Source organism: Scyliorhinus torazame, chromosome 7 (genome assembly GCF_047496885.1).
Source record: "Scyliorhinus torazame isolate Kashiwa2021f chromosome 7, sScyTor2.1, whole genome shotgun sequence".
In the NCBI taxonomy this organism is placed as follows: domain Eukaryota; kingdom Metazoa; phylum Chordata; class Chondrichthyes; order Carcharhiniformes; family Scyliorhinidae; genus Scyliorhinus; species Scyliorhinus torazame.
In genome coordinates, this window is record NC_092713.1 from 240,674,582 (window position 1) to 240,684,380 (window position 9,799).

General features: G+C 52.8%; 1 non-coding gene across 1 annotated transcript; it reads right to left on the reverse strand.

Moving 5' to 3' along the window:
• Positions 1–793: 793 nt before the first annotated feature.
• trnav-aac (transfer RNA valine (anticodon AAC)) lies at positions 794–866 on the reverse strand. Its single transcript has one exon. It is a non-coding gene; the product is annotated as a tRNA-Val (tRNA).
• Positions 867–9,799: the final 8,933 nt, after the last annotated feature.

Sequence of the window (9,799 nt, forward strand, 5' to 3'; positions counted from 1 at the left end):
TCAGGCCACCAGACCCGCTGTGTTCAGCAACTTCTCCCTGTCTGCTCTGCCTCAGAGCCCCACTGTCCCTATTCCCTCGTTCTCCCTCAATGCTCTCACCTTCTGACCTATTGCTCCCGTGCCCACCCCCCTGCCATACTAGTTTAAACCCTCCCGTGTGACACGAGCAAACCTCGCGGCCAGGATATTTATGCCTCTCCGGTTTAGATGCAACCCGTCCTTATATAGGTCACACCTGCCCCGGAAGAGCTCCCAGTGGTCCAGATAACGGAAACCCTCCCTCCTACACCAGCTGTTTAGCCATGTGTTTCGCTGCTCTATCTTCCTATTTCTAGCCTCACTGGCACGTGGCACAGGGAGTAATCCCGAGATTACAACCCTAGCGGTCCTGTCTTTTAACTTTCTGCCTAGCTCCCTGAACTCCTGCTGCAGAACCTCATGCCCCTTCCTGCCTATGTCGTTAGTACCAATATGTACAACAACCTCTGCCTGTTTGCCCTCCCCCTTCAGGATGCCCTCTACCCGTTCGGAGACATCCTGGACCCTGGCACCAGGGAGGCAACATACCATCCTGGAATCTCTTTCACGTCCACAGAAGCGCCAATCTGTGCCCCTGACTATAGAGTCCCCTATTACTATTGCTCTTCTGCGCTTTGACCCTCCCTTCTGAACATCAGAGCCAGCCGTGGTGCCACTGCTCTGGCTGCTGCTGTTTTCCCCTGATAGGCTATCCCCCCCGACAGTATCCAAAGGGGTATACCTGTTCAAGAGGGGGACAACCACAGGGGAAAACTGTTTCCGCCCGGTTTCGAACCGGGGACCTTTCGCATGTTAGGCGAACGTGATAATCACTACACTATGGAAACCTGTTCTCTAAATTTAAAAAAAATGTCAACAGAATGATGGAAATATTTGGCATTGTAGCCATCTGGGATAGCCACTTCCAGAATACAAAATGGGCGCACGCAAATAATATAGGGAACTGTGGACAATGCTAGAAAACAAGCAGGCACAGAGCTGAATGCATATTTGGGAAACAGCTCCCAGACGGAATTGAAACTATGGGTCGATTAGCATATTGATGGCCCATCTCCGGGAAACAAAGGAATGACACTCAGGTAACCGATACTATTGCAGACATCCCGGCGCCAGTTCCACAACCGAAAGTACAAACAAAGCAAGGCCAATGGCCACCTTTGACACGCCCAGCATCAGGGCACCCACCCCTTTATTGGTCAAGATTGATAACAGTGATCGAGAAGTGGCCCAATTAATTGGGACCAAGTTTAAGGCCCGCCTAAAAGCGCGCGAAACCCCTCCAAGTATAAGAAGGAACCCACATGAGAGATTCACTCTCTTGGACTTGGCTCTCAAAGCGGAGAGACCCGTCCACCAGCATCACCAGAAGCAAGTAAGTTCAAGGTCAACGCTCGCTACCAGACGGACGACCTTAGCTGTTCTCCTGTATATCTTCGAACCCAACAGCCTTAGATCCGAACAACGGCCATTGTTCCTCTGACCAAGTGGGCACCCGAAGTTAAGTATAGGCATTAGCGTTAGAGATAGTTTAGTTTGTAGTACTGTTGTGCATGAGTAGATCTTACTGTGTGTGTAAATAAATAGTATTGACTTTGAACTAACTAACTGGTGTATTGCTCTTTGATCAGTATTCGGGTTTGAACATTGTCGCAGTATCGAGAGATATCTGGTGACTCTAAAGTAAACATAATTAGGATTAAAGAAGACGACCATATTGACCGCCATATTTATAACCAGATAAACAGAGCAACATTACTGGCGACATCTGACAGGACTCGACCTAGAAGTGGCCTAGTCACTCTGAGAGAACCCAAATTTGAATTAGAATCTAATTGGAAAAAGAAAAACCACAAGCGTAAGACCAATACTGATCAAACCACCAAGATTCGGAAGTGTATTATTTGCATGCGTACTAACAGGGATAGAAGGTAAACCTGAGAGATTTTGTTGCGTAAAACTGTCGGGAGTGTTGTAGAATGGAAAATAGCATAAGCCGTATCCGTGTTTACATCACCACTTTATTCCCCCCTGTTCCAAATTCGGTAGAAACCCCAGAGATAGCGATAGAAATGGCAATGAAGGCAATGGAACGCATTATGAACCCCCAGGAATTCGAGGTCGCAGCGACCAGTAGAGTAGGACAGTGTCCCGTATGGAAAGAGGAGATTAAAAGTACCTCAAAGGGAAAGGATGGCCCCTTTGGAGTGAATGTTGTGAGAATGATGAAACAGGTCCCGGAAGTATAGGGCATACTTGGTGGGAGAACCTGACAGAGATCCATAAGAAGAGCTTAGGGAAAGCTCGTAAACCGATGGCAATCGTGTACTGCTTGGCACAATTGCGGGGCACAGAGGAGGTTGTGAGGACACTCCGCAGAGAGATTGAAGAGCGAGATAAGAATAGTGAAGGAGACTTGAGTGAGTATGAGAAAGAAAACAGGGAACTGAGAGAGCATTTAGCGGCGAAGGACAAGGAGATGGTTGATGTTAAATGGGCACACCAATCTTGTCTCGCCCATTTAAGCAGCTTTCAGTCACAATATGACAAGGCCTACCAAGACACGCAACGCGCGGTGTTGGTAAGAGAGGAAACAGAACACCAAGTTGAGCAGTTACAGAAATAATGTAACGATTTAAAAGCAGCCCTACAAGCACTCCACAGTTCCACGATGGAACAAAGGCCGAGCTCGGTAGATCACGCTAAATGCCAAAAGCAAATTGCAGACCTGCAATCTCTGCTTTCTGTACAAAACGGATTCCAGAACACGTTTGGACCCCAATTAGACCAAGAAAATGGCCCCGATTGGCAGGAGTAAAATGAGACTGCCCATAGATATGTACATGGAACATGTACACAGGACAGACCACAGAAAAGAAAAGCACCCCCACCTCTAACTGCACAGGTAGAGCACAACCCTATGAACCCTATCACCACACAGCGCAGGGCCACAACAGACGGACACACAGATTTTCTGTACACCACCCCATTAACCGTCACTCAATTAAGGGGCGCGTGCGATAAGGTGACACCGTTCCTACCCACATCGGACCCACACCATTATTTCGCAAGAGTCAAACAACAGGCGACCATGTACAGCCTGGATGAAAAAGAGCACGTGAAGCTCACAGTTTTGAGCCTCGACCCCTCAGTCGTGGCAGCCCTTCCCGACCCACAGAATGTAGGAGGAGGCACCCTCCAAGAAATGCACACAGCGATCCTAGATGCGATCGGCTACAACAAAGGAGACCCCGTAGAAGACCTAAATAAATGTAGGCAGAAGAAGACAGACCATCCCACAGTGTTTGCTGGACGCCTGTGGATTCATTTCACAGTGGTATTTGGAGAGTTAGCCTGCGCCCATTTGACCCCAGACAAAATGGCCAAATGGACCCGCATCCTAGTCTCTCACGCGACAGAAGCAGGACAGCGAGCTTGCGCAAATTACGACCCCTCAGACGAGGCCCACAACGAGAAATGGGTACTAAATGGGTACTAAAGAGCAGGCAGATGCGAACATGCATCCAGTTAGGATGCACCAGAACCCCGCATGGGTAAATGAGGGAAGAATGTTATAATTGCGGCCAATTCAGACATTACGCATGAGAGTGCAATGCGCCCTAGAAACAGCAGCGAAACCAGCAGACAGGCACCCTGAATAAGAATAGGGCCAAGCCAATCCGTAGTATTAGCGGCCGCTCCGAGAACGCAGATATGAACAGCACAGATTGACGGTGTTTGGACTCCCCAACTTGGGTCTGCGACACCCTTTGGGACAAGTCCGGAAGACCGGTACTGGCAGGCACAGTCCAGGAGTCACCCCGTAGAATTTCTTTGGGACACAGGGGGGCCCCGCACCACACTAAACTCCTCCATGATGTTTCAGTGAGACATATGGTCCACCACAGACACCATTACTCTCAACGGTTTTACAGGGCATTTGCAGCAGGGACATATCACAGCCACTGTAGCGATTCAGATAGGGAAGATTAAAACTAAACACCCCGTAGTTCTAGTCGATCTACCCCAGACAGCCAAACACATTTTAGGTATCGATTTTATGAGTCCCACAATTTATCATTCGACTCAGTAAACAAATGTGTGTGGAAAATGGCAAAGGCAGCACGAGCCCCCGCCAGGCTCACAGTTGGAGACTACGAAAACAGAATCAGCACAGTAGGAGGCTTCTGGTTCGACCCTCGAGCCATTAGTCAGGATAGAGAAGTTAGGGAAGTTTTGCAACAACACAAAGCAGCTTTTGCCCAGCACAAGCACAACTATGGCAAGATCGCTGGCTCAGTGAACATTACAGGTCCCGACCCCAGACCCCAAAAGCAGTACGGTTTTCCCCAAGAAGCAGAGGGAGAAATCGCAAAGGTTATTCAGAGTCTGCTTGACCAAGGTGTACTCCGTTCAGTAGCATTAACGAATAATGCACCAATTTGGCCCTTCAGGAAACCCGATGGATCATGGCGACTGACCATCGATTATCAGGAACTAAACAAAGTAATTCCAGTAGCAGCCCCCACCATAGCCACGTGTCCTGAGACAATGCTAAAACAGGGACTCCAATCAAAACATTTTTCGGTTTTGGACATTAGCAACGGCTTTTGGTCCATTCCATTGGATAAAGCGTGCCAATGTAAATTTGCTTTCACCTTCCAGGGACAGCAATACACGTAGACGTGCCTTCTACAAGGCTTCCACAACTCCCCCTCCATTTTCCACCAACAGCTGGCGAATGGTTTAGCCAAATTTTCCCGACCCGATTGACAGGTCCAATATGTAGATGATTTGCTTCTACAGACGGACACTAAGGGAGAGCACATTTCGCTTCTCGCCGAATTATTAGGACTTCTTCAACAAATTGGATGTAAAGTGAACCCCAAAAAGGCCGAGATTCTACAAGAAAAAGTACTTTACTTAGGAACAGTGATCACCCATGGTGAACGCGAGATCGCGCAGAAACTTATTGACTCGATTGTCAAATTACCCCTGACCCATAATGTCACAGCCCTCTGGTCATTTCTAGGACTGGTTAGCTACTGTAGGAATCACATCGACGGTTTTGCCACAAAGGCAGCCCCCCCTCTCCGAACTCCTAAACAAGCAAGCACCATGGGAACGGCTTCCACAGCACACAGATGCCGTGGATGCATTAAAAAGAGCCCTCAGGACTTCCGGGTGTGGCTATGCAGAGCTAGGTCGCATATTCAGTAGCTCCCGCTTGGAACGGACTTTTGGGCTCTTTTACAGGGCCCCCACAGCATTTGTTTGACATTTCCTGGTGTGGGAAGAAGACTGCAACATTCCCCTGACAGTGTCCCCCAGGAATGGTATGTCTTTTGGTTACCAGACCCGGCAGAAACAGTAAAAGATTTGGCTGTAACTGCAGGGGAGAGAGGGGCCTCTTCCAGCATGCAAGTGGGGGAAGGGCAAGCTTAAAGCTGCAAGCTGACTTGAAGGCCTCTAGTAAAGGTGAATTCTAGCAGCAGAGGGAACAACTGTGAAAAGATCTACCAAGGCCATTGAAGAAGCGGGGACGAGGCTTCCGGTGGCAGCCATGGAGGAGTAGGTCGCGCATTCGGCAGCCCCCATCTGGAATGGACTCTCAGACCTTTTTCAGGCGTTTCCATAGACTTTTTGGGGCAGATTGGTGAAGCGAACACTGCCAAAAGGATTCCCTCTCGAGACTTCCGGTTGCGGCTATGCGGAGCTAAGTGGCACATTCGGCGGCCCCCGCAAAAACAGACTTTTGGGCTCTTTTCAGGGCCCCCAAGTGAACTTTTTCGACGTTTCCCGGTGTGGGAAGGAGTTAATAATAGCTCCCCGTCAGTATATGGCTTTAACTAGGAGCGGGGCGACATAAAAGATGGTGGTGGACCAGAAGAAGGGAGGGAAGAAGGACAAAATGGCGGCGGGCGGAGACCAGGCAGCGTGGAGGCAGTGGGCGGAGGAGCAACAGGAGGGTATCCAGTGCTGCCTCAGAGAGATTAAAGCGGACCTGCTAGAGCCGATGAAGGCTTCTATTGATAAGCTGCTGGAGACACAGACGGCCCAGGGGGTGGTGATCCGAGAGGCTCGACAAAAGATCTCTGACAATGAGGACAAGATCTTAGGCCTGGCGGTAAAGGTGGAGGCGCATGAGGCACTCCACAAGGAATGGCAGGAGCGGTTCGAGGAGATGGAGAATCGGTCGAGGCGGAAGAATCTGCGGATTCTGGGCCTCCCGGAGGGGCTGGGTGGGCCGGACGTGGGGGCCTATGTGGTCACCATGTTGAACTCGCTGATGGGCGCGGGGTCCTTAAAGGGGCCACTGGAGCTGGAAGGGGCTCATAGAGTGTTGGCGAGGAGGCCCAAGGCTAACGAGCCTCCGCGGATGGTGCTGGTGCGGTTCCATCGGTTCGTCGATCGGGAGTGTGTGCTCAGGTGGGCCAAGAAGGCGAGGAGCAGCAAGTGGGAGAACGTGGAGGTCAGGACTGGAGTGCGGAGGTGGCTAAGAGGAGGGCCGGGTACAATCGAGCGAAGGCGGTGTTGCACAGGAAGGGGGTGAAGTTTGGCATGTTGCAGCTGGCGCGACTGTGGGTTACCTACAAGGACCGGCACCATTATTTTGAGTCTCCGGAGAGGCGTGGGCCTTTGTTCAGGCCGAGAATCTGGACACAGACTGAGGGTCGGGATGGCCGGATTGGGGACTGCGGTGGATATGTTATGCCTATTTTGGTTCTGGGGGGGGGGGGGGTGCCTTTGCATTGTTTTGGGTTTCTTTTTCTCTGTATTTTTTTCTTTCGGGTTGGGGAGGGTGGATGGGGCGGGTTGGGCACTGTTTTGGTTGGTGGCGGGGCCTGGTAGGTGGAGAGCGCAGGCTTTTTTCCCGCGTGAAGACTGGGGGGGGGGGGGGCAGGGCCGGGGCGGGGAAGCGAGGATTGTTTCCCGCGCTCAGAACGAAGCGGGGAGGGGGAAAGCCTGTGGATGGGGAGCTGCTGCTAAGGTCAAGGAGGAGCTGGAGCGAGTGGGGGGGGGGGGGGGTCGAGACGGGGGTATGCCGCTGTGGGGAACGGGCCAGGTGTGGGATGCGGGCACGTGGCTGGCCGAGGAGGGGTCATGGCTAGCCGGCGGGGGAGGGGGCGGATAGCCCCCTGATCCGGCTGATAACCTGGAATGTAAGGGGACTGAATGGGCCGGTTAAGCGGGCCCGCGTGTTCGCGCACCTGAAGGGGCTGAAGGCGGATGTGGTCATGCTCCAGGAGACACACCTGAAGGTGGCAGACCAGGTAAGATTGAGGAATGGGTGGGTAGGTCAGGTGTTTCACTCGGGGCTAGATGCCAACAATCGAGGGGTGGTGATCTTGGTGGGAAAGACGGTGCCATTCGAGGCGTCGAGCATTGTGGTAGATAATGGTGGTAGGTACATAATGGTAAATGGTAAGTTGCAGGGAGAGAGGGTGGTATTGGTCAATGTGTATGCTCCGAACTGGGACGATGCGGGTTTTATGCGGCGTATGTTGGGTCGGATCCCAGACTTGGAAGTGGGGGGCCTGATAATGCGGGGAGACTTTAACACGGTGTTGGATCCGGCACTGGATCGCTGCAGGTCTAGGACGGGTAGGAAGCCGGCGGCGGCTAGAGTGTTGAGGGGATTTATGGACCAAATGGGAGGGGTGGACCCTTGGAGATTTGCAAGGCCGGGAGCTAGGGAATTTTCATTCTTCTCACATGTCCATAAGGCTTATTCTCCAATCGACTTTTTCATTTTGAGTACGGCGCTGATAGCGAGAGTAGAGGATACCGAGTATTCGGCAATAGCCATTTTGGACCACGCCCCGCATTGGGTGGACTTGGAGATGGGGGAGGAGAGGGACCAGCGCCCGCTGTGGCGCTTGGAGATGGGGCTGTTGGCGGACAAGGAGGTGAGCGAGCGGGTCCGAGGAAGTATAGAGAGGTACATGGAGACCAACGACAACAGGGAGGTCTGAGTGGGGATGGTATGGGAGGCACTATAGGCGGTGGTGAGGGGAGAGCTGATCTCCATTAGGGCCAACAAGGAGCAGAGGGAGCGGGGGGAGAGGGAGAGGCTGGTGGGGGAGATGGTGAGGGTAGACAGGATGTATACGGAGGAGCCTGAGGAAGGATTGTTGAGGAAGAGGTGCAGCCTCCAGGCCGAATTCGACCTGGTGACCACCAGGAAGGCGGAGGTGCAGTGGAGGAAGGCCCAGGGGGCGGTCTCCGAGTATGGGGAAAAGGCAAGCGGGATGCTGGCGCATCAGCTTCGGAAGCGGGATGCAGCTAGGGAGATCGTGGGAGTTAAGGACAGGGGAGGGAGCGTGGTGCGGAGTGGGGTTGGCATCAATGGGGTCTTCAGGGACTTCTACGAGGAATTGTACCGATCCGAGCCCCCACGGGAGGAGGGAGGGATGGGCCGTTTCCTGGACCAATTGAGGTTTCCAAAGGTGGAAGAGGGACTGGTGGCAGGACTAGGGACCCCGATTGGGCTGGAGGAGTTGATCAAAGGGATAGGAAGCATGCAGGCAGGGAAGGCACCGGGGCCGGACGGTTTCCCGGTCGAGTTCTATAAAAAATATATGGACCTGTTGGGCCCGCTGTTAGTTAGGACCTTTAATGAGGCAAGGGAGTGGGGGGGCTTTACCCCTGACGATGTCCCAGGCACTGATCTCCTTGATCCTGAAGCGGGACAAGGATCCCCTGCAATGTGGGTCTTACAGACCGATTTCCTTGCTAAATGTAGATGCCAAGGTGCTGGCGAAGGTCTTAGCCACGAGGATTGAGGATTGTGTGCCACAGATCATCCATGAAGACCAGACGGGGTTTGTGAAGGGGAGACAGTTGAACGCGAATGTGCGGAGGCTTTTGAACGTTATCATGATGCCGGCGAGGGAGGGGGAGGCGGAGATAGTGGTGGCGATGGACGCTGAGAAAGCCTTTGATAGGGTAGAGTGGGGGTACCTGTGGGAAGTGCTGCTGAGGTTCAGGTTTGGGGAGGGGTTTGTCAGGTGGGTTAGGCTGTTGTATGAGGTCCCGATGGTGAGTGTGGTCACAAATAGGAGGATGTCCGAGTACTTTCGGTTGCACCAAGGGACGAGACAGGGGTGTCCCCTGTCCCCCCTGCTCTTCGCACTGGCGATTGAACCCCTAGCTATGACACTGAGAGAGTCGAGGAACTGGAGGGGGTTGGTGCAGGGTGGGGAGGAGCATAGGGTGTCGCTTTATGCGGACGACCTGCTGCTGAATGTGGCGGACCCGGTGGGAGGAATGCCAGAGGTAATGAGGATCCTTAGGGAATTCGGGGACTTTTCGGGGTACAAGCTCAATATGGGGAAGAGCGAGCTGTTCGTAGTTCAGCTAGGCGACCAGGAGAGGGGGATTGGCGAGCTCCCACTAAAAAGGGCGGAGAGGAGCTTCAGGTATTTGGGAGTCCAGGTGGCCAGGAGCTGGGGGGCCCTGTATAGGCTTAACTTTACAAGGCTGGTGGAGCAAATGGAGGAGGAGTTCAAGAGGTGGGACGCATTGCCGCTGTCCTTGGCGGGTAGGGTGCAGTCAATCAAAATGACGGTGCTCCCAAGGGTTTTGTTCCTGTTCCAGTGCCTCCCCGTGTTTATCCCAAAGGCTTTTTTCAGGCAGGTTAACAGGAGTATAATGGGGTTTGTGTGGGCGCGAGGGACTCTGAGGGTGTTTCTGGAGCGGAGTAGAGATAGGGGGGGGCTGGCGCTGCCCAACCTCTGTGGGTACTACTGGGCCGCCAATG